The sequence below is a fragment of the Callospermophilus lateralis genome, chromosome X (assembly GCF_048772815.1).
Source record: "Callospermophilus lateralis isolate mCalLat2 chromosome X, mCalLat2.hap1, whole genome shotgun sequence".
In the NCBI taxonomy this organism is placed as follows: domain Eukaryota; kingdom Metazoa; phylum Chordata; class Mammalia; order Rodentia; family Sciuridae; genus Callospermophilus; species Callospermophilus lateralis.
Genome location: NC_135325.1, coordinates 32,760,493 through 32,786,150, shown reverse-complemented (window position 1 = coordinate 32,786,150; position 25,658 = coordinate 32,760,493). Strand labels below are relative to the sequence as shown.

At 40.1% G+C, this 25,658-nt stretch overlaps 2 protein-coding genes across 4 annotated transcripts in view; both read right to left on the bottom strand.

Moving 5' to 3' along the window:
* Jade3 (jade family PHD finger 3) overlaps positions 1-4,471 on the bottom strand; it is a 132,344-nt gene extending 127,873 nt beyond the window's left edge. For all 3 annotated transcript variants that reach the window (XM_077107572.1, XM_077107574.1, XM_077107573.1), the window contains exon 1: positions 4,384-4,471. The gene's annotated coding sequence lies outside the window, so the exon portion shown is untranslated. The remainder of the gene's footprint in view (positions 1-4,383) is intronic.
* Positions 1-25,658, bottom strand: part of LOC143639426 (uncharacterized) — an 831,269-nt gene that overhangs the window by 424,452 nt on the left and 381,159 nt on the right.

The following is a 25,658-nucleotide window of genomic DNA, read 5'->3' as shown; positions in this document are numbered from 1 at the left end:
TTCTCACTACCACCTTCAGAGATGCGGTTTAGCAGACGAAGAAACTAAGGCAATGTTAAATTCAGAGATGTGGTTTAGAAGATGAAGAAACTAAGGCAAAGTTAAATAACTAGTCAAGATCAAAGGTAGAACCAGGATTCCATTCCAAGTTGGCCTGAGGCCACAGCCTGGGATGGATGGATGACACCAAAGGCTTCCAAAACACATGAACCTCATCATCTAAGAGCAGCGGGCCTCAATGAAGACATATCTTCATATTCAGGTCCATTCAAATGACTCCCAGATATCGACTCCTCAGATCCTTAAACACACTGGTATTCCCAGCACCCTTAGGAACCCCTTCAGTAGAACACTCCTCTCCCTAACTATGAGAAGATTCCTTACTTTCTTTCCATTGGATACTGAGCTCTTAAGAGGAAGAATATTTTTCACCTCTTTTACCCCTAGCAAATAGAATGCACCCAATACTTGTTTGTTGAATGAATTAAATTAAACTGTTAGAGAATATATTATGATTGCAAAGTTGAGGAGTAAATTTTCACAATAACATTAAAATTTGGCATAGTTAGGAAGAAACTTGATAAAAATGGTGAGAAAAGGGGGGTTTAATCTTAAACACTTTTACAACTGATAATGTTTTCTATATCTAGCACCAGAGATTCCACATGATTTACAAATGTGTACTTCATAGCTCTAGGGCCCTGCCCCAATACCAATACTCTGCTACACCTGGTGTCTGCATCTGAGACACTTCACAATAGGATGGCCTTGACAAGTACCAATCTCTCAATGGTTACTCTCAAATGATTGGGGAAAAGAAACAGCAAATGACAAAGAAAATAAAATCAACTGCTGATAACTGGTGACCTTGGGTAAAGGGAATACAGTAAGTTTTTTGTACCAATCTTGAAACATTTTTGTAATTATAATGTTTTATCAAAAATTGTTTTTAAAATCTAAAAAAGGATAATATTAATAAATTTCCCAGGAAATTCCAGCACACAAGGTCCAGTGTATTGGCCATGCTGGTACCATATTCTCTTATTAACTGTTTCAAAAACACATTCCAGTCTCATGTCTATCAGGCAATATCAAGAGAAAGGAGCTCCTTGAGTAGTAGGGCATAACCATGACTTCTGGGTTGGAACAGAGATTAAATTATTGCTACTTTCAAGTATTTATGAACTCACAGGTGTCTCCTATTGGTCAAAACCCCAGTACAATTTCCCCATACCAGGCCAATTATTTTCTTTAAGGCATACTAGAACCCCCCAGGACCCTCAGGGGCCTGTTATCATCCTCAGAGGGACAGCCCTCTGAGTTCTTACCTTCCTTTTCCCAAGCCTAGCTAAGGGATCAGGCATGTTTTTCTCAGGACCCTTCTTTCTTGCCCAACGTAAGCACAGAGACAATGGCAAGAGCTTTGTTGTTACTGTCTATGGAAAGACCTATAGGGAGGAAGTAAAAATAACTATGGGGAATTCACAAAGATTGTAGAAAACGGAAAACTCAAAGCAGTATTACTAGCTCTGTAATGACCACTTGACAGCAACATCTTATTCAAAACTTCTAACCACTCATGCCAGATCCTTCCCAACCTACAAACCAGAATGCTTTAGCTTTCTCAGATACTGTAACTGGAACAACAGAAACTTGTGAGCCATTCCTGTGTCCCAGTTTCAGGAGAGTTCCAGGGCTGGGGATGAAGCTCAATAGTAGAGTGCTTGCCTAGCATGCACTGGGCCCAGAGTTCAGTTCTCAGCACCAGAAGAAAAGAAATTGCCAGGACAGTGTCAGATGTGGATCACCAAACACCCACCTCTCACCTACAAGATAATGTAAATAAAATTCATAGCAAATTATTCCCAATGAGAGGTTTTCTTTTTTTCTTCTTCATTACTTTGCAGTGCTAGAGATCAAACCCAAGGCCTTGTATACATTAGGCAAGTGCTCTATCGCTGAGACACATCTCCAGCCCAAGATTTTCTCAAATGTAAGTTAGCTCCTGTGTTGTACAAGCTCCATGAGGTAGATACATTATGCACCATGGTAATGTTCAATCTCATTTTTTAAAACTATTTTTTAGCTGTAGTTGGACACAATACCTTTATTTTGTTTATTTATTCTTATGTGGTGCTGAGGATTGAACCCAGGGCCTTGCATGCTAAGTGAGCGTTCTACCACTGAGCCACAACCCAAGCCCCCTCAACGTCATTTTTTACTCTGATTATCTGCACCCCTGATCAAGGCTTGTTAAAGAGAGCATATCTTCACAAACACCTGATGCATGATGCTTCCTGACTCTTCCCGCAACTCTTTCCCCCAACAAGATGCTTGCTTAGTTCCAGGGAAGTAATAAAGAAGAGATGGCTTTCTGTAGTTTAGAAGAGAAATGGGTTGTTAAAATTGGTGGAACACAAGAAAGAAAAGATAAACCTTATTAAAGAGCTGGGTATATAATGTCTGTAATCCCAGGGGGTTAGGAGGATGAAGCAGGAAGGATCACAACTTCAAAGTCAACCTCAGCAACTTAGTGAGACTGTCTCAAAATAAAAAAGGTCTCACTAAGTTGCTGAGGGCCTTGCTAAATTGCTAAGGCTGGCCTCAAACTCGTGATCCTCCCATTTCAGCCTCCTGAGTCGCTGGGGTTACAAGGTGTGCCACCACTCCAGAACAAAATTCACTTTAAATGAAAGAGAAAATGGTACGTTATGGAGGTAGAATACTCCTAGGCAAAATTAGAAAAATCTATTTTCAATCACACGATGCTATAAAAGCACAAGAACTACCCTGCTAGAAGGTTAGGAAGGCTGGAACCCGCATTCCCAGTTATCTCCAGATATGAAAATATTAAACTAAAAATGCGCTTTGTTCAGCCGACTCTGTTCTCATCTGCCCCCATCCCCCAACCCCCAGGCGGATGAGAAGTGGCTGCAGGGAAGGTATTTAAGAGGTGAACTACTCTGGGAAAGTTGATTCTGGTTTGCTTAAACTGAATGTTGTGCAACCAGTTTTTCCCTAAATTTCCCCCCCCCCTGCTTTAGAGAGAAGCAGTTATCTTTATCAGACTGAATACAGGGAATGAGGTCGCCTTCCCCTCCAGGCCATTGGAATCACTGTCAACACGGTTTTGATTTTTTTATACAATCAGACCGTGAAGGGGAGGGGGGAGCGGGGATTTCATTCTCAGCTTTACAGATGTACGCATCTAACAGGAGTAGGGGGGAGAAATTAAAATCCTCGAGCACATCTGAGGCCACCGATTTCCTGGCAACTCAGAAAGCCAAAGGAGCGGCCAAACAAGTTTCTTGACAAATACCTAGGAGCTACATTCGTCCCAGAGCTGCACAGCGATATAAACTTTTAAACATGCCTCCACATACCATCACTTACATTCACTCACTAGAGATCCCGCCCCCCTTTCCTTCTCAAATATTAAACACAGGTTGCCCTGTGCAATTTAAAGCCAGACTTAACTGAAGCAATGGCTCTGTTCTAAAAAGTGGGAGAAAAAGATTGCAGGAGAAAGAAAAGAATAGAACTCTGGTCCCTACAGCAGAGGGGATAAAACGAACTCGAGAACTGGGCAAAAAAGTTAACAACTCTGCCTTACCCGGCGGTGGGAAAATTTCCCCGTAACTTGCAAAGCCCTTACAATTGATTTTCCCACCCCCGGGACCGCTGAGCGCTCGGCAGCTGCGGACTCGCAGCGTCCGAACAATGACTGAAGAAGGGAAAGTTCGCCGGCCAGGGCGTCCACGCTCCCGCTCGGTTGGCACCCAGGCTCCCTGAGGTGCCTGGCCGCTCCCCGCACCTCAACCCTTCCCTCTCCATGCACTCGGTTCTTCCCGCCCCCCGGTGCTGAAACGGCCGGGACGCGCCCTCGCTCTCCAGAGCATCCGACCCCAGGCGGCCGACAGAGCAAGCCCTCCCGCCACGAGTCTGCCCCCTTGAGCCCCGATACCATGCAGAGGACAGGGTGGGAGGGGACGCCAAGAGGGGGCACCGGAGGGAACAGCCGCAACAGTTATGGCGCTCAATTCTTTCCCGGTGTAGCCGGCAGCTATACCGAGCTCGCGTGTCCGCCCCCGCCCCCAGCCTGGGCCACCAGGCATTGCCCTGACCAGTAAAGAGGCCACCAGGCACTTTACCTCAGCCCACACACGTTCTTGGCCCGAAAGCTTTGAGGACGCCAGAGGCGACCGCTATGTAAAGCCAGAGCGATCTAGAGCTCAGCGAGGCCGTGCCGGGACACAGAGAGCAGGGACACTGCGCTCCGCGCCGCCCGCTTTCCACTCCGCGAGGCCGCCACTCCCGCTGCCTACCCGGCGAGACGTCGCGCCCCCAACCTCGCTTGCGCCGCGTCTGGCCTGTGGCGCCTACCTTCACGCAGCTAAATCGCGGATCCTTCCCGGCTCCACACGGGGGCCCCCTGCAATGTGCTGGGCTAGTCGGGCAGGGGTGGTAACCGCCCCCCTGACCGCCTGCTTTCTTCTTTTCCCTCCCTCGCACCTGCCCCCTAATCCCCTCCTCACCCCCGCCCTCCCGCCCCGGCCGCCTGATCCGCCAGGGCTGCCCCCCTCTCCTCAGCTCGTGCCCTCGGCCCTAGCCCCTCGCCCGCCTGGCCCGTCAGGCCTCAGCCCTGGGCAGGCGGTTGGGCGGCGGCGGCGGCGGCGGCGGCGGCTGAGGCGGCGGGGAGCACTATTGTATTCCTGACACTGTGCGCTCCCACGCTCCGCCTCTTCCCTTTCCTTCCTCCCCCAACCACTCCCCGCCTGCCTCACCGCCGGCCGCGCTCGCAGTACCCGACTGGCTCCCCGCCGTCTGCCCGCCGCACGCTCTTCTGGCGGGCTGGGCGCCTTCTCCAAGCCACCGGCTTCGACGCTCCGCCCACTTAGAGCTCCCGCACCCGCGACGCTTTTCTCCAGGTGGGTTCCCCTCCCCTCCTGCTGGGCGCGCTGCCGCCCCTAGAAACCCTTGCCCCATGAGGCGCTAGAGAGGACCAGGTGGAGGCGTCTTGGCTGTGTCGAAATACAAACCAAGCTTTTCGTGGCCCCTTCCAACTCTAAAGTTCTATAAGTGGAACTCTTTATATATGAACTTGGCGACCACTATTGATTTACATCGTTTATGCCTGAAGAACCTATAATAAAGCCAAGGTGGCTGTTAACAATACTTTTATCCAGTTGCAAGCACAAATGGTTTATGATGTTGTGTGGCTTTTTTGGTGTCAAGTTGGTTACCCTACAACTCCCAGTTATGCACTCAAACATTAATCTAGGCATTGCTGGGGCAGTGCTTTGATGACTTCATAAAGCTCCTAATCAGTTGATTTAAAGGAAGGTTATCCTGGATGATCTAGATGAGTCTGACTGAATCAGTTAGAAAACCTGAGGTTTCTGAGAATGTAAGAGAGAAAGTTCACCTATCATGATTTTTGGTCTGTGCCCATTGGTTCCAGTCTCCTCCATGATCTTTCCTTCCTGACTACATACCTTGCAAATTTAGTGTTTGCTTAGCCAGCATCGCAAGTGTCTAAGACAGCAGCTTCAAGTGAATGAACAAATGAATGAGAAGTGTGTGTGTGTGTGTGTGTGTGTGTGTGTGTGTGTAATTTGTAACTGGTTCTGGTCCCTTTGATTGAATACTGACTGATATAAATGGTTAGCAACAAACCTTTTTATTTAGCTTTCTGGGTTTGGAAATGTACCATATCCAATTATGATGAACTCATATACTCATTTTCATTTACATTTCTAGGATAAACAATAATGTAGGCTTTTTGTATTTTGGCTATTTTCCATGTTAAAGATATAGTTCTATTACATAATAGGTAAATGTGAGAGTTCTAAAATATTCATAATCCTTCAGACTTACCTCCCTTTGTTATACTTAATTTATTCTGAAATAATTATAGATTTGATGGTACTTGTAAAAAATATTAGAGTGATCCCATGTGCCCATCACTCAGTTTCTCCAAGTGGTATTTATTTTTTTAAATAAATATTCCCATTTTTAATACTTTTATTTTATTTATTTATTTTTATGTGGTGCTAGGAATAGAACCCAGTGCCTCACCCATGCAAGGCAAGCGCTCTACCACTGAACTACATCAGCCCCTGGTGGTAGTATTAGCATTACATTAGTATTAGTAATTAGTAATATTAGTATTATTAGTATTATTATTAGTAATTAGTAATATTAGTATTAGTGGTACTATTAGTCTTATATGTATAAACTATCATACAATATCAAAATCTGATATTGATATAATCCAGAGTTTATTCATATTTCACCAATTTTACATGCACTCATTTCTGAATCTGTGTACATAGTTCTATGCAATTTTATCATGTGTAAATTCACATGACCACCACAATCAACTGTTCCTTTACCATTAAGATTTCTCCTGCTATCCTTTATTGTTACACTCACCACTTTTTCCTATTCAATCCCTGGCAACCTCTAACATGTTCACCATCTCTAAAATTTTTCATTTCAAGAATATTACATAAATGGAAGCATGCTTTTTAAAAAATATTTTTTAATTGTAGTTGACACAATACCTTTATTTATTGATTGATATGTGATGCTGAGGATCAAACCCAGGGCCTGACACGTGCCAGGTGAGTGCTCTACCGCTGAGCCACAACACCAACCTCACGGAAGCATGCTTTTTAAAATCTGCTTTTTTGCACTCAGCAAAATTTTCTTGAGATTCACCTAAGTTTTTGCATGTTCTAATAGTTCATTCCTTTCAATTGCTGAATGGTATTCTTTGGTACGTATGTACCACAGTATCATTGTTAACCCACTGAAGGATATTTGGGGTGTTTCCAATTTTTGCCTATTAGGAATAAAACTACTAGGAACATTCAACTAGAGGTTTTTGTGTAAATATAAGTTTTAATTTATCTGTGACAAATGCCCAAGAATACAATTGCTGGACCAGATGACAAGTGTACATTTAGTGTTAGATGGTTGGTTAACAAATATATGTTTAGTGTTATAAGAAACTGCCAAACTTCTCCAGATTGGCTGTTCCATTTTGTATTCTCACCAGCAATGTATAAGAGATAATTTTTTTCACATCTTTGTCAGCATTTGGTGTTGTCACTATATTTTTCTTTTAGCCATTCTGATAGATGTGTGGTGATAGCTCATTTTAAATAGCTTTTCCTTAATGCCTATTGATATTGAACATCTTTGTGTGTGCTTGTTTGCCATCTGTATATTCTCTTTGATGAAATGTCTGCTCATTTGTGATCCTCTTGCCTCAGCTGCCCAAGTTGCTGGGATTACAGGCATGTGGCACTACACCTGGCTTGACTCTACAATTGTTTTAGAAGGAAACACCTGAGATGAAAATTTCTTGGGCATGACATCAAAAGTATAATACAAGCCAGATGCAGTGGCACACACCTGTAATCCTAGCGACTCAGGAGGCTGAGGCAGGGGGATTGCAAGTTCAAAGCCAGTCTCAGCAATTTAGTGAGAACTTGTCTCTAAATTAAAAAAAAAATAAAAGGGACTGGGGATGTGGCACAGTGCTTAAGCGTCTCTGCTTCAATCCCTAGTACCAAAAAAGAAAAAAAGTACAATACAGGACTGGGATGTAGTTCTGCAGTAAAGTGCTTGCCTAGATTGCCCGGAGCCCTGGGTTCAATCCACAGCTCCAAAAAAAAAAAAAAAAAAAAAAAAAAAAAAAAGTGCAGTACATAAATACAAAACTTAATAAATTGGATGTCCTCAAAATTCAAGATTTTAGGCCCCCCACAGTGGCACATGCCTGTAATAAAAAGGAAGACTAGTCTTTTGCCCATTTTCTAATTGGATTTTTTCTTACTGTTAAGTTTTGAAAATTCTTTATATTCTCATTACAAGTCCCCTGTCAGATATGTGATCTGAAAATGTTTTTCCCAGTCTGGCAGCTGGTCTTTTCTTCTTTACCCTCCCACCCCCCCACTTTTTTTGCAGTGCTTTGCATCTAACACAAGGCCTCGGCATGATAGGCAAGCACTCTACCACAGAGCCACATTCCCAGCCTCTTTTCATTTTCTTTTTTTAAAAAATGTTTTTATTAGTGCACTATAGTTATACATAATAATGTGGTTCATTTTGACATAATCATACACACATGGAATATAGTTTGCCCTACTTTAGTCCCTAGTCCTTCCTCTTTCCCTTCTGTCCCCTCCTCCTTCCCCTGTTCCCCTTCCTATACTCTACTAGTCTTCCTTTTATTTATTTATAGTTTTTTTTTAAATCAGTGCTTTATAGACAGTCATAAAGTTGAAATTCACTGTGGCATATTCACATATGTACACAGCATAATTTGGTCAAATTCATTCCATCCTTACTCCCTTCCCCCTCAATCCCCTTCCTCCACTCCCCTAATATTCCTTCTATTTACCTGGGATTCCTCCATCCCTTTTTTTCCCCTTATTTTGGTGTAGCTTCAGCATATGAAATTCACTGTGGCATATTGGCTTATTTCACTAATAAGAGATTTTGCAAACCAAAATTTTTAATTTTGCATGGGTGGAGTACTGGGGATTGAGGCGAGGTGTGCTTTACCACTGAGGTACATTCCCAGCTCTTTTTACCTTTTATGTTGTGACCGGGTCTCACTAAATCGCTTAGGGCCTCACTAAATTGTCTTCAAACTTCCATCTTCCTACTGAAGCCTCTGGAGTCGTTGGGATTACAGACATGTGCCACTGTGGGGGGCCTAAAATCTTGAATTTCAAGGACATCCAATTTATTAAATTTTGTATTTATGTATTGTTTTTTTTTTTTTTTTTTGAGCTGCGGGCTTTGCGCTTTGAATCCAGGGCTCCGTGCATTCTAGGCAAGCACTTTACTGCAGAACTAAATCCCAGCCTTGTATTGTACTTTTTTTTTTTCCTTTTTTGGTACTAGGGATTGAAGCAGAGATGCTTAAGCACGGTGCCACATCCCCAGTCCCTTTTATTTTTTATTTTTTTAATTTAGAGACAAGTTCTCACTAAGTTGCTGAGACTGGCTTTGAACTTGCAATCCTCCTGCCTCAGCCTCCTGAGTTGCTAGGATTACAGGTGTGTGCCACTGCATCTGGCTTGTATTATACTTTTGATGTCATGTCCAAGAAATTTTCATCTCAGGTGTTTCCTTCTAAAACAATTGTAGAGTCAATCCAGGTGTAGTGCCACATGCCTGTAATCCCAGCAACTTGGCCAGCTGAGGCAGGAAGATCATAAGGTTGAGGCCAGCCTCAGCAATTTAGCCAGGCCCTAAGCAACTTAGCTAGACCCTATCTCAACATAAAAATTTAAAAAAAGGGGGGGGTGGGGGTGGATAGCTGGGTACGGTGTTGCATCCCTAGAATCCCAGCAACTCTAGAGGCTGATGCTGGAGGATTGAAGTCCGAGGTCAACTTTAGTAATTTAGCAAGGCCCTAAGCAATTTAGTGAAACTCTGTCTCAAAATAAAAATTAAAAATAAAGGACTGGGTATGTAGCTTAGTGGCAAAGTTCCTTGAGTTCAATCCCCAGTAACATCTCCCTATCCCCCCACCCTCCACACAAAAGGATTGAGGATGCAGCTCCATGATAAAGTGCCTCTGGTTAAATACCCATTACCTAAACATATAAATAAAATGATTGTAGTTTTATATTTTACATTTAAGTCCATGATTCATTTTGAATTAGTTTTTGTATATGACATGAACCTGAGATAGAAGTTCATATTTTTGCCTATAGATATTTGGTAACTCAAACAAAATGACTGCAGAGGTGGGAGGATTACAAGTTCCAAGCTAGCCTTTGTGACTTAATGAGACCCTGTCACTGTATAAAAATATTGGGGATGTTCCTCAATGGTAGAACACCCCTGATTTAATCCCCAGTACCACAAAACAAAATACAATGATTGTCTGTCTTCCATTGAATTGCTTTTACACCTTTGTCAAAATTATTTTCATGTATTTGTGTTGAGCTATTTGTAGGACTATTTCTAGAATCTCTATTTTATTCTGTTAATGTGTACGTCTATCCCTCTGTGATACCACTTTTTGTTAAATTTATTTTTTTTTTAGTTTTAGATGGACACAATGCCTTTATTTTATTTATTTTTATGTTGTGCTGAGGATTCAACCCAGTGCCTCACACATGCTAGGCAAGTGCTCCACCACTGAGCCACAACACTGAGCCACAACTGCAGCCCCTGAATACCACTCTTTTGTGTGTGTGTGTGTGTGTGTGTGTGGTGCTGGGGATTGAACCCAGGGCCTTGTGCATGCAAGCCAAACACTCTAAAAACTTATCTATATTCCCAGGCCCTGAATACCACTCTTGATTGCTATACTTATATAATAAGCCTTGAGTGGAGTGATTGATTCCTCTCATTTTATTCTTATTTTTCAAAACTCTTTTAGCTGTTCAAGGTAATTTGCCTTTTCATACAAAGTTTTTGAGGGTATTGGTACTATCTTTGTTTGATTTTGATATTAAGCAAGACTAGCCTCATAAAATGAGTCGGGATGTTGTGCAAAAAAGAGTTAAGATAGTAGGCTCTTGGTGGGTATCTGGGAACTTGGGTTTTAGAATTCTCACCATTTCCAGAACTGATAAGAGTGGTCACTGTGTATACTTTGTTTATACAAATGTGTTTTATCCTGGGACTAGAACTCAAGTCTCCCAACTTCCAAGCTATGCAGAAAGATTTAACAGAGCTGGCTTGATTGCTATCCTTTGAAAGTCCTATCTTTGGATGGCATCTGGAGCTTGGATTGGGGGTAAGTTCCCACCATTTTCAGGACTGATAAGACTGTCAGTGTGCCTAAACTGTTTGTACAAACAATATGCTGAACACCTGCTTTCCTTCTGGGAATCTGAAATTTTGGTAAGTGCTAGGCAGAGGTTGCTTGCATGATCAACTCCCAACAAATGCCTGAGGAATTGAGTTTCTAATGAGCTTCCCTGATAGAACACATTTCACATCACTGTCAGAACGCCTGGCTGTAGGATTTAGTACATCCTGTGTAACTTTAGTGGGAGAAGATTCTTAAGCTTATACCACGTTTCCTCTGGACTTCACCCTATCTGTGTTTTCTCTCTGCTGATTTTGCTCTGTATTCCCTTACTGTAATAAATCATAGCCATGAGTATGACTATGTGCTACATTCTGTGAGTCCTTGTAATGAATAATCAAACAGAATGGTTTGGGGGACCCCTGGCACAGAAGTGTTTCTTCTTTTTTGGTATTCTAGAATAGAGTATATAAAACTAGTATTAATGTTTTCAATGTTTAGTAGAATTCTCCTGTGCAATCACATGGACCAGGAGCTTTCTTTTTTCAAGGCCTTTTAAATGTCAAACCCAATTTCTTTAATAATTATTGGATTCTTCAGATGATAAATATATTTGATTTAGTTTGGTAGTTGGTGATTTTCAAGGTGTTGATGTATTTCATCTCAATTGTCACATATATGTGCATAGGATCTTTCTTTTGTACTAGGAATTAAACCCAGGGGTGCTTAACCACTGAGCAACATCCCCAACCCTTTTTATTTTTTATTTTGAAACAGGCTCTCACTGAGTTGCTTTGGGACTTGCTAAGTTGCTGAGGCTGGCCTTGAACTCTTGATCCTCCTGCCTCAGCCTCCCAAGCTGCTGGGATCACAAGCCAGTGCCACCACACCTGGCTCATAGGGTTCTTTATAGAATTATTTTCCTTTCAATGTCACAGGATCGGTAGTAAGATTAGTTGTCTCATTTGTGATATTAGTGACTTCTTTTATCTTAGTCAGTCTTGCATGTTTATGAATTATATTGATCTTTTCAGAGAAACAGCTTTTTGCTTCATCGATTCTATCGTTTTCGTATTTTCAATTTCATTGACTTCTGCTCTTTATTATTTTCTTCCTTCTTGTTGCTTTGAATTTATTTTGCTTTGCTTTTCCTAGTCTCTTAAGGTGGGAGCTTATCTGATTGTTTTGAAATCCTACCTCTTTTCTTTTTTTAATATTTATTTTTTAGTTGTAACTAGACACAATATTTTTATTTTATTTATTTGTTTTTATGTGGTGCTGAGAATCGAACCCAGGCCCTCGCACGTGCTAGATAAGCACTCTATCACTGAGCTACAACACCAGCCCCCTACCTCTTTTCTAATGTAAGCATTTAGTGCTATAAAATTTCCTGCTAGCACAGATTAGATTCCACAAATCTAATGTTTTTGGAGTTTTTTTTGCCTTGGTTTGGTTTTTGTACTGGGAATTGAACCCAGGGGCAATAACTACTGAGCCACAACTCCAGACCTTTTTTTGTATTTTATTTAGAGACAGGGTCTCACTGAGTTGCTTAAGCCCTCACTAAGTTGATGAGGCTGGCTTTGAACTCATGATCCTCCTGCCTCAGCCTCCCTCCTGAGCCACTGGGATTACAGGCCTGTGCCACCACACTGAGCTGTATTTTTGTTTTCATTTTTAAAAAATTCTCTTGAGACTTTGTTTTTGACCTATGTATTAATGAGAAGTGTGTTGTCTCATTTTCAAGTGTTTGGAGATTTTCCTTGTGGACTTTATTATTTTATTCTGTGTGAATTCAATTCTTTTACATTTGTTGAAGTTTGTTTTATGACCCAGAATATGGGATGCCTTGGTGAATGTTTCATGGGTATTTGAAAAGAATATGAGTTATGCTACTGTTGGGTAGAGTGTCCTATAAATTAGATCCTGTTGCTTTATGGTGTTGTTGATTCTATCATCTTGCTGATTTTCTATAGTAGTTTTATTGCTGAGAGGAATATATTGAAGTCTCCAACTATAAATGTGAATTTGTCTTTTTCTTTCAGTTCTATCACATTTTATTTTTCCTTTTGATACCAGGGATTGAACCCAGGGGCGATTAACCACTTAGTCACATTCCCAGTGGCTTTTAATCTTTATTTTGAGACAGGGTCACACTAAATTGCTTAGGGACTGGCTAAGTTGCTGAGGCTGGCTTTGAACTTGTAATCCTTCTGCCTCAGCCTCCCAAGCCACTGGGATTACAGGTGTGTGCCACTGCGCCCAGCAGTTCTATTAGATTTTACTTCATGTATTTTGTTTACTGGTGTATGTACATTTAGGACTCTATGTCTTATTGGGAAATTGACCCAATTATCATTATATAACATCCTTCTTTGTTCTTGATAATTTATTTTGCTCTAAAGTCTACTTTGCCAGATATTACTTTATAACTACCCCTACTTTTAAAAATTAACATTTGTGTGCCTGTGTTATTATGTTTGAAGAGTTTCTCATAGACAGTACATAGTGGGGTTTTAAAAATCTATTTATGGGTTTTCTGTCTTTTTAAAAAAATATATATTTTTTAGTTGTCAATGGACTTTATTTTGTTTATTTATATGCGGTGCTGAGAATTGGACCCAGTACCTCACACAGACTAGGCAAGCACTCTACCACTAAGCCATAATCCCAGCCCAAGTTCTCTGTCTTTTAAGTCATTTATTTAGACTATTTAACCTGAACGTAATTACTGATACTTCAGGGCTAAATCTAACATTTTATTATTTGATTTCTGTCTATTCCCTCCATTTCTCATTCCTGTTTTCATTTTCTTGCCTTCCCGTGGGTTGCTTGAAATTTTTTTTTAGAATTCCTTTTGATTTATTTAGTGTTTTTTTGAGTTCATCATTTTGCACAGTTTTCTCTCTCTTTTTTTGGGGGGGGCCACTGGGGATTGATTTTGGGGGAATTTACCACTGAGCTACATCTCTAGCCCTTTTTAATTTTTTTTTTTTATTTTGAGACAGAGTCTCACTAAGTTGTAGAGGCTGGCTGGCCTGGAACCTGCAATTCTCCTGCCTCAGCCTCCTGAGTAACGGGGATTATAGGTATGTGCCATTGTCCTCTGCTAGTTTCCTTAATGTTTGTTCTAGGCATTAAAATATATGTATGTAACTAATCATACTCTATAGTTACCAATGTTTTATTACCTCTACTAAAGTATAAAAATTCCATTTTCATTCATATCCCTTTACCCTCCCACTTTTGAAATATAATTTTCTTATCTATTTCCTCTATATACATTGAATCCAATATCAGATGGTATTATGACTTTTACTTCAACAGTTCAACCTGATTTTAAAAAACTCACAAGGATAGGGAGAGGGAGCATGGGAGGAATAGATGAACTCTAGATAGGGCAGAGGGGTTGGAGGGGAAGGGAGGGGACATGAAGTAATTAATGATGGTGGAATGTGAAGATCATTATTATCCAAAGTACATGTATGAAGACATGAATTTGTGTGAATATATTACGTATACAACCTGAGATATGAAAAATTGTGCTCTATATGTGTAATAAGAATTATAATGCATTCCACTGTCATATATAAATAAAAAACTCACAAGGAATAGGATAGCATATTATATTTATCTTGATTTTCACATATTTCATTGTTTTCTTTCCTTTCTAAAGTTCCAACGCACCTTCTGATATAATTTCTTTTTTATTTAGAGAACTTCCTTTAGCCATTCATTAATGGTACATCTACGAGGAGAAGTTTTTATAAATTTTCTGTCATCTGAGAATTTCTTTATTTCTCCCTTCATTCCTGAAGGATATTTTCTTTTTTCTAGAACTTTATAAAATTTGTTCTTTTTAGTTTTACATGACAGTAGAGTATATTTGTACATATCATACGTACATAGAGTATAACTTCCCATTCTCATAGTTGTACATGATGTGGAGTTACAGTGGGTGTGTATTCATATGTGAACATAGGAAAGTTATGTCCTATTAATTCTGTTTTCTCTCCCACTGCTATACCCTCTCCCTTCCCCCCATTCTCCCCTGTCCAATTTGTTGAAATCCCCTCAATTATGAGTCAGCATCTGCATATCAGAAAAAAAGATTCGGCCTTTGGTTTTTTTGGGATTGGTTTATTTCACTTAGCATGATAGTCTCCAGTTCCATCCATTTACTGGCAAATGCCATAATTTCATTCCTGAAGGATATTTTCACTGAACATGGAATTTATACTTGACAGTTCATTTCTTTCGTCATTTGAAAAATGTACCACTTCCTTCTGGCCTCTCTAGTTTCAGATGAGAAATCTGCTATCATTTAAATCAGTCTTCCTCTATAGGTAATGCTTGTTTTTCTCTCTAGCTACTTTCAGGATTTTTTTTATCTTTAATTTACAGAAGTTGGTTATGATGTGTCTCCGAGTAGATATTTTTGGGTTTTCCTGGCCTACTTTTGTGGGCTACAGTACCAGTGACAATTCAGTTTTTAGGACTCTGGCAGTGCTATTCTGGTCTGCTTTGTTTGTGTGTTACTCAGAAGCTGCCTTGAATACCTGAGTGGTATGCCACACTGCAGTTCAGTTGTTAGACCTGCTGGCATGGCGATCTAGTAAGTTTCACATTTGGGTCAGACAGGTGTCTTTCCAAGACTTCCCAGGCAGATTTAAAGAATCCTTTTCTTCAGCTCCCTGCTCTCTGCGATCCTGCCCTCCCTCTAATTGGGAGGGTGAGGGGCACCAGCTGCTGCTGGCAGACAGGGTGAAAGTCCAGACTCTTCACAGCCTCCGCTGGCATGGCAACAGCGGCGGGGAGCGGGAGCACCTGTCTGCATCTTCTGCTGATGCCGGGTGGAGGGGAGTGGCAGATGTCCAGACTCCCCACGAGCTCTCTGCTGACACCACTGGCGAGAGAGGAAAGTGCCACCCGACTGCATGCCATGTGGTGGGGGTCGGGAGATCAGATTGCCACTTGATTCTCTAATGATGCCAGCGGGAAATGAAAAGTGCCTCCTTGGGCTATCTAGTGCCACGGGATGGAATCAGGCTCAAAGTGCTAACTCTGACTACCTGCTGCTGCTGTGGGGAAGGCGATCTGGGCTCCTTGTTGGGTAGCTGCTGATGCTTCCAGACAGGCTGAGCACTCCTCCCCCAGCTGCCTGGTGCGAATGGGGCTCCTGCTGGCTCTTGGCTGATGCCGCCAGCGGGGGAGGGAAGTGCTTCCCCAGGCTGCCTGGTTCCTCTGGGACTCCCGCTCAATCTTGGCTAGCGCTCCCAGCTGCATGTGGTCACGGACCGGGGGACAATATCTCTAGTCCTTACCCAGTCTCTGCTGACACTGTGGCATTTGGCTTGGTTAGGGCTGGTGTTGGCAAAAATATTTTTCTTTTGCTACTCTAGGTTTCTCTACTCTCCCAGTCCATTGGTCACACATAACAGGTTTTCTTCCCTTCTGTTTTGTTTTGTCTTCTGCTCTGATTTGAGATTCTAGGTTGCAGGTCTGTCCAACACTCAATGTGAGACATGTGGAAGATAAAAATAAAAGCCCTAGCATTCACCCTAGTGTCATTCTTCAAGTCCCCATGTTTCTTTCCATTCCCAAAGGTATCTAATCAGTCTGATTTCCTCTTGCTGCTATCCAGAATTCCCTTATGATGGTCTTCTGTATTATTTCCAGGGATTCTAGTTGTATTTAGTAGGGAAGAACAAGGAAAAATGAGTCTATGCCATCTTGTCTTAAACTTGAGGTTACCTTATATCTTAAAAAAATTAATAAAATGAATAATGAGATTTGTGTTTCAGTTGGAAAAAATTGGATGTTGGGAGTTCTGACTTCAGTTTGCACTTTAAGACAGATCTAATTTTCTTTTTTCATTTATAAAATGAGACTGATAATGCTTAGATTTTGGTAGAGAGTTACTTGCAGAAGACTTAAGTGATTATTTTTCTCTTGGTTGAGCCACTGGTTGATGAAACTGGATGCAAGATCTTTACATTGCTTGTCTATGGTACATGTACTATGCTGGTATAACTTGCCAAAAATGGGCTCAGGGGAGAAAAAATGAAAAAAAAAAGAAATATAGAGAAGTAAATGATCACTCTTGAGAAGACCTCTCTTCTTTTCTCTCCTATTTCTTTCTTGATCATCATACCACAAATTTCACATGATAAAAATCAATAAATAGACCCCATTTTCCTTAGGCGAGCAAAATACTTAATTCCACATGAATTCATCTGTCTGCACTGTGATATGTATGCAAATCTACAAACAAATGGCTGGAAGGATACAGACCAAAGTGATAATGATAGTTACTAATGGGGAGTAGAGATTGAAGAGGATTTTAGATTTATCTCCATTTTTTCCCTGGGAAAATAAAATGCTATATTCTTTGTGTAGTTAACAACTAATAAAACTTCCCATATGATGCTAAACCACGAGTCAGACACTGAAAAAAATCTAAGATATACTCCTCTTTTTCTCAGTCAAAAATTATTTCACACTCGTGAAACCTGGCAACACCTACCATTTGCTCAAAACTTTACCACCATGACTCACAAGAGCATTTCAGATAAAATTAGGTAAATTAATGATTATTCAACTAATAAAGCAATTATAAATATCTGCATTTATGGTTGATATGATAACATGTTTGGTATTCATTTGTACACAATACAAAAGAACCTGCAGTGAGAATGTCTTTATAGTCAGTGTAGTAAATTAATGGGCACTGGAATGCTCACTTGAGTCTCTCCTACCTTTTAAAAAAATATTTATTTTTTAGTTTTAATTGGACACAATACCTTTATTTATTTATTTATTTATCTGGTTGTATACAAAGTATATTCACACCAATTCGTGTCTTCATACATGTATTTTGGATAATAATGACCATCACATTCCACCATCCTTGCTAATCCCATGCCCCCTCCCTTCCCCTCCAACCCCTCTGCCCTATCTAGAGTTCATCTATTCCTCCCATGCTCCCTCTCCCTACCCCACTATGAATCAGTCTCCGTATATCAGAGAAAACATTCGGCATTTGTTTTTTTGGGATTGGCTAACTTCACTTAACATTATCTTCTCTAACTCCATCCATTTACCTGCAAATACCATGATTTTATTCTCTTTTATTGCTGAGTAATATTCCATTATGTATACATACTACATTTTTAATCCATTCATCTATTGAAGGGCATTTAGGTTGGTTCCACAGTTTACCTATTGTGAATTGTGCTGTAATAAACACTGATGTGGCTGTGTCCCTGTAGTACGCTGTTTTTAAGTCCTTTGGGTATAGACTGAGGAGAGGGATAGCTGGGTCAAATGGTGATTCCATCCCAATTTTCTAAGAAATCTCCATATTGCTTTCCATAATGGCTGCACCAATTTGCAGTCCCACCAGCAGTGTATGAGTGTACCTTTTCCCCCACATCCTCGCCAATATTTATTGTTGTTTATATTCTTAATAACTGCCATTCTGACTGGAGTGAGATGAAATCTTAGAGTGTTTTTTTTAATATTATTTTTTTTAGTTGTAGTTGGACGCAACACCTTTATTTCACTTGTTTATTTTTTTGTATGTGGTGCTAAGGATTGAACCCAGGGTCTTGCACGTGTGAGGTGAGCGCTCTGCCACTGAGCCACAACCCCAGCCCTCTTAGAGTGGTTTTGATTTGCATTTCTCTAATTGCTAGAGATGATGAACATTTTTTCATAGATTTGTGTATTGATTATATATTATCTTCTGAGAAGATGCAAGATCTTTACATTGCTTGTCTATGGTACATGCACTGAGAAGTGTCTGTTCAGGTCCTTGGCCCATTTATTGATTGGATTATTTGTTTTTTTGGTGCTTAGCTTGTTGAGTTCTTTATATACCCTAGAGATTGGTGCTCTATCTGATGTGTGAGGGGTAAAGATTTGCTCCCAAGATGTAGGCTCTCTATTCACCTCACAGATTGTTTCTTTTTCTAAAAATAAACTTTTTGGTTTGACTCCATCCCATTTATTTACTCTTGATTTTAATTCTTGCACCAAAGGAGTAAGGAAGTTGGGGTCTATCCCACATGATGGAGATTAGGGCCTACTTTTTCTTCTATTAGACGCAGGGTCTCTGGTTTTATTCCTAAGTCCTTGATCCATTTTGAGTTGAGTTTTGTGCATGGTGAGAGACAGGGGTTTAATTTCATTTTGTTGCATATGGATTTCCAGTTTTCTCAGCACCATTTGTTGAAGATGCTATCTTTTCTCCAATGTATGTTTTTGGCACCGTTGTCTAATATAATTGTAATTTTGTGGGTTAGTCTCTGTGTCCTCTATTCTGTACCATTCGTCTACCAGTCTGTTTTGGTGCCAATACCATGCTGTTTTTGTTACTGTTACTCTGTAGTATAGTTTAAGGTTTGGTATAGTGATGCCACCTGCTTCACTCTTCCTGCTAAGAATTGCTTTAGCTATTCTGGGTCTCTTATTTTTCCAAATGAATTTCATGATTGCTTTGTGTTTTTCAATGATGAATGTCTATTTATTTTTATGTGGTGCTGAGGATCGAACCCAGGTCCTCACACGTGCTAGGCAAGTGCTCTACCACTGAGCCACAATCCCAGCCCTCTTCCCTACCTTTGATATCCAAAATACTGTTACCATATGGAGATATTCTGCAAAAAATACTGGAGAGAATTTTTAACTCACAGGACTTCACTTGTGAAGGCTATATTCATGGAAGGAAAAAAAATCAATATTTTGGCGTATCTACTGTTTCAAGCATTTACTTTATAGTTTCTCACCTAATACTTCCCAAGCCCTTAAGATAGTAATCATTATTTGTATTTTACAGGTAAGCAGATGAAGCTCAGAGAGAAAATAAATTGCTCAAGGTCATTAGTGGACAGTAAGTACATTTCAAAACAAAAATACTTTCTAGTCTTGCATAGGTTTGAGTATTTCAAAGCACCCATCATTTCTGTATCAAAAGAGTAGAAAGAGCCAACTAACTTAGCCTAGTACTCAGTAAACACTTGTGGCATGAGAAAAATGACTTATAGGTGAAATACCTATTTCTCAAAATCCTTCCTTTTTATGTGATGACTTATTTGAAGAGCTAATTTTCTTAGCACCTAACACTTTAGTGTAATCAAGCAATAGCATACACCCAGTGAATGAGTTATAGTCAGTGTAGCTTCCTTTTGCCAGGTGGTTAATGACCTTCATAGACCAAATATGTGTCAAAGCCAATTGGTGATATTACACTCTTCTTGGAAGCCTGTCTGAGCTTGTGATTTATTTTCACAAAGAACAAAGTGTTCAGAAGTGGAAGATAAAAACAAAATGAAACACCAAACATCAGTATAATGGTCAGTTTTATGTGTCAACATGAGTAGACCATAGTCCCTAGTTACTCAATTAAACACTAATCTAGGTGGTGTTGTGAAGGTGTTTTGTAGATATGATTCAAGTGTACAACCAGTATGAATTTAATTAAGGAAAAGTATCCTAAATAATCTGTTGGGTCTTATTCAGTCAGTTGAAGGCCTTAATTAGCAGAACTGGTCTTCCCTCAAGAAGAAATTCTACTCTCTAAACTATGTGCGTGTTTATAAATGATTCTGTTTCCTGGTGGAATCCTGAGTGACACAATCAGTCATTTGTGTACACACACACACACACACACACAAACACACAAACACACAAACACACAAACACACATAAATCCAGAATCTATATACACTTACAGAAAAATTAATTTTCCCTGAACACTGTATTCTTTTTAACTTTTTTTTTTTAGGTACTGGGGGTTGAACTCAGGGGCATGCAACCACTGAGCCACATCCCCAGCCCTATTTTGTATTTTATTTAGAGATAGGGTCTCACTGAGTTGCTTAGTGCCTCAACACTGCTGAGGCTGGCTTTGAACTCACGATCCTCCTCCCTTGGCCTCCTGAGCTGCTGGGATTACAAGCGTGAGCCACCATGCCTGGCTGTATTTTTTCTTTAAATTGGATTTTTCTAAATCAGAAATTTCAAAGGGATTAAGAAAATGCCCTATTACAAAGAATGCTCAATTTCAGAGAAAAGCCATCCTTGTCCATATTAGAAGTAAACTGTATTGTGTGATTGTGTGTGGCTTAGAGGAGAGTTGTTCTCTTGGGAAACAACATCTATGTGAGTTCTCAGAAGTCTCTGTATTCAGTTTCTGAAGATAGAAGCACTGGAGCCTTATGGGACAGAAGCCCATGGAAACTGCTCCAGGCTTCCTTCTATGTATGTGGTATCCAAGTCCATCTATAAATCCTGCATGCCTGATGCGGTTCAAGAACCAGTATTTTCAAGATCACTACAACAATAATTTTGCCACTTAAGTTCTCCAGAAATTTATTTGGAATTTTTTTTCTTCTCTGTGAGACATTACCCAAATGTTCTCCTCCCACTCTTTATTCCCCCAAAGAAACTTTTGGGTTACTTTTGGAAATGTTTTTAAATTTTTTCCCTGCTGTCTTTTTAACAGTTATTTTTACTCATATATTTACTTAAAGCCGATCTTCTTTCAGCAGTGATTTAATGTGGCTGACATAGATGCATTAAATGTAGCACAAACATAGAACTAAAATTGGTAGGGGGTGGAAAGAAAGTAAAGAAGGGATATAAGACGAGTAAGAAAAAAGAAAGTAAAGAAAAAGGGAAACAGAGGACATAAATAAATAGTATAATTGTCTAATAAAATTTATGTGGCTCAAAATTTCTCTAGCAGTTAGAAGGGAAAAATAAGATGAATTACACACTTCAAAAGATCCATGAGAGAAAACCAAACCAACTGTTTAAGAGAATTAAAACTATTTTTGGTGAAAGACAGGCATTCCCCTAGGGGTTACTGTGGTATTCTCATCATATTGCTTTCTTTAAACAGAAGACAAAGCAATGTCTCTTACTCTAAGCACCATGCAGAGATTCAAAAAAATGAAGTCTTCATATGCCTTAATTAATGTTTGACTCAGGAACTTACTTTGGAAGCTGGGGGTATGGCTCAGTGAAGGAGCACTTACCTGGCATGTGCAAGGTCCTGGGTTCAATCTCCAGCATTGCAAAAAAATTAAGAAAAAGAATCTACTTTGTTCCATGGAGGTAGTCAGATGTGGAGTGTCAGAGACCACGGATGTTCCTGAAGTGTTGACCTGTGTGGGTGTCAGAGGTCAAACGGAATAAGGAGGGTATACACATACGGTGGTGGTGGGGGTGCTCCCCAGCCTGGGACATTGGAGTATGTGTCAGGTAAAGAGTGTTTCCTGTCTGTCTGTAGTATATTTGAAACCAAACAGATTGTAAGCTTCGTGCAGCAAATAGTGATAGCTGCTTACCCAGTATCCATTCTTTTCATCCTTTGTCAGCAATTCAATTTTTCAGAGAGGTAATGTATTAAGTAAAAATACTCATCTCCTTAGACTCCCTTGAAGCTAGGATAGCCATGTGTCCCAGCTCTGACAAATGAGACATAAGTGAGACTTATAGGAAAGTAATTGTTTTCTTAATGAAAAGAGACAGACTTAGTTGCTATTTTTTCACTCATCTGCATTTTTTTTTGTGTGTGTGGTACTGGGAACTGAAACCAGGGCCATTCATATACTAGGCAAGAACTCTATCACTGAGCTACATCCCCAGCTCATTTTATTTTTTAAATAAAAAACTTGGTGCTGGGGATGGAACCCAGTGCCTTACCCATTCTAGGTAAACACTATTACTGAGCTACACTCCCAGACCTTTTTAGATTTATTTTGAAATATAGTCTCACTGAGTTGCCCAGGCTGGCCTCTAACTAGCAATCCTCCTGCCTCAGTTTCCCTAGTAACTGGGTACAGGCTTGTGCCACCATGCCTGATCCTGCCCCAATTTCTTTCTAGAATAGTCACAATACTTAGTAGCATGAGAGAGATCTTTTTCAAATATTTTTTTAGTTGTCGATGGACCTTTATTTAATTAATTGATTTATATGCAGTGCTGAGAATCAAACCCAGTGCCTCACACATGCTACGCAAGTGCTTTACCACTGAGCTGCAAACCAGCCCAGATTCTTACCAGCATTTAAAAAAATTATTACAGGGCAGAGGTTGTAGCTCAGTGGTAGTGCACTTGCCTAGCATGTGTGAGGCACTGGGTTTGATTCTCAGCACTGCATATAAATAAACTAAAGGTATACTGACAACTAAAAATTATTTTTTTTTAAAAAATTACATGTTTAGGATGGCAGAGTAGGAAGACAGAAGGACCCTAGGACAGAAGGATTGGTTGCGTACTTCATGACTTTGAATTACATAACCATGGGTTGCTTACTTCATGACTTTGAATTACATAACCACAACTGGCAAGTTATTTTTTTTACCCTGCTAATAATTCTCTCCACCCTCCTACAGCCATCTACTGTATTCAACTCATGCTAGGTATTCACTGAGTTACTAATTTAGTGCATTAGTGTACTAGAGTCCCCTCAAATGTGTTCAACTTTGAATTCATTCAACTAGTTTTTGCCTCAGGTAGTATCTGACTTCCTGAGGCCAAAAAGGATGAGTATGTAAGTCTTGATATCTGTCCACAGGGAGTTTTGTGTTGTTTTGAAAAAATAAGACACAAGAAAAAATATACGTCAGGGTTTTATATGATTAAAGAGGAGAACTAACACCAGGACTAGTTTTTTCACTTTATTTCATTGATTGCTCAAAATAACTGCAAAACATTCCAGAGATGAGGAAACAAAAGTCATTACACAAATGGTGGAAGAGATCTTCATCGGTGACTTGTAGCAGCATGTAAGTCAAACTCAGGTCCGATGGTTTCCAAATCCATACTTGTTCTTTGCAACTCTGATAAGACTAGTCTAAACAATCAGGAGTCATTGGCTTCCTGGAGGATGGGCAAATCTTAAAGGATGGTATAACTGTCATCAATGGAAATAGAGATACATCATGACACATTCAATAGTTGGGAGGACAAAATGGCTAAAGAAGAAGATTGAGTTCTTTAAACAATACCAAGGTTAATTTTGGGAAAGGGCCTCGTGTATAGTTGCTGCTCAGTTTTTTATGTGGTTCTTGTTCTTTTAGAAAGTGCTCCATTTCCTCAAAATGATTTTGGATTACTCAAAAAGCTGACAATCTTGCTGGAAAGACACTTAAATTAAGAATTCCAGGGCTGGAGATGTGGCTCAAGCTGTAGTGCTGGGCGCTGGGTTCGATCCTCAGCACCACATAAAAATAAGATGTTGTGTCCACTGAAAACTAAAAAATAAATATTAAAAACTCTCTCTCTCTCTCTCAAAAAAAAAAAGAATTCTAAAATAGAAAGTGTCACAAGAGGGGCTGGGGCTGTAGCAGCTCAGTGATAAAGTGCTTGCCTTGCATATGTGAGACACTGGGTTCAATCCTCAGCACCACATAAAAATAAATAAAGATACTGTGTGTTTTTCTACAACTAAATAAATATTTTTTTAAAAAAAGAAAGAGTCACAAGATGATACAAGACTAGTGATAACAAAATGACCCCAAAGGCTGTGCTCTTAACTACTATGCCTTTTTACACTATGGTTTGGGGGATGCACAGGAGGAAGCAAACAGAAAAGATTGCAAGTAGACATCTCAATTAGGAGGCTATGTGTAATCACCATGGGGTCAGTAGTATACCTCAGGGTAGTGAAGATGGGCATAAAAGGAGAGGATGGTAAAGAGAAACATTTAAGAAAAAACAGGCCTAGGGCTGGGGCTGGGGCTCGGGCTCAGTGGTAGAGCACTTGCCTAGCATGTGTGAGGCACTAGGTTCAATTCTCAGCACCACATTAAATAAATAAAGGTCCACTGGCAACTAAAAATTAAATAAAAATATATATATATATATATTTTTTAAAAACAGGCCTAGTTAAGAGCTGCTAAGCATGGTGAAAAAGAAAATCTCAGATGACCCCAAAATGTCAGTGGTGTAAATGAGATACTGCATGTCATCAGTAGAGAGGGAGATGCTAGGACAGGGAGACCATCCGGGAAGGAGGAATTTGATGCATTCAGTTCAGTATATCGTGGGACCAGAAGAACCATTATTTAATTATTCAAGTGAACACATTTGGTAGAAAGTTAACATTGAGTCAGATGAATGTCTGTGCTTAGTAGTGATGGTAAAGCTGTGAGAAGGTTCATGTACCTCAAGGAAGAAATATAGCCCTTCCCTACCCCAGCCCTTTTTATTTTTTATTCCTAGATAGGGTCTTACTAAGTTGTTTAGGGCCTTGCTAAGTTGCTTGGGCTGGCCCTAAACTTGTGATCCTCCTGGCTCAGCCTCCAAAGTTGCTGGGATTACAAGTGTGCACCACAGCTCCCAGCTGCTCTTTGGGATTTTTACTATCTATTGTCAAAAGAAAATGGATCAGTTTGTATAGCTGGTCAGACACAAATAATGCTAATTTCTCAGTTTAGCAGTTATAATGAGTGCTTGTTAAATATGTGGTATGAAATTATGCTATTTCAAAATAATAAAAAAATAATTTTCAGAAGTAAAAAGGACATAGGGATAAAAGCAGAGGACTCAAGACTTAATCTTACACCATGATGACAGTTGAGGTGGAGAAGAGTAACGGCTTAGCCAGAGACTAAGCCTCAAAGAAGTAGGAAAAACTGTCTAGCACAGTACCTGGCTGAAGAAGCAGTGAGCAGTGAATTCATAGTTGGTAGATAATTGCATTCAATACCATAGGAGCCAAGTTGTGGAGGCATTTTAAAGAAGGGAGTAATTATCAGTGAAAACTGACACAGGGAACAAAAAGTGTGACTTTTAAAACACCTAAAGAAGCCAGGCATAGTGGTGCACACATGTAACCCCAGCTACTTGGGAGACA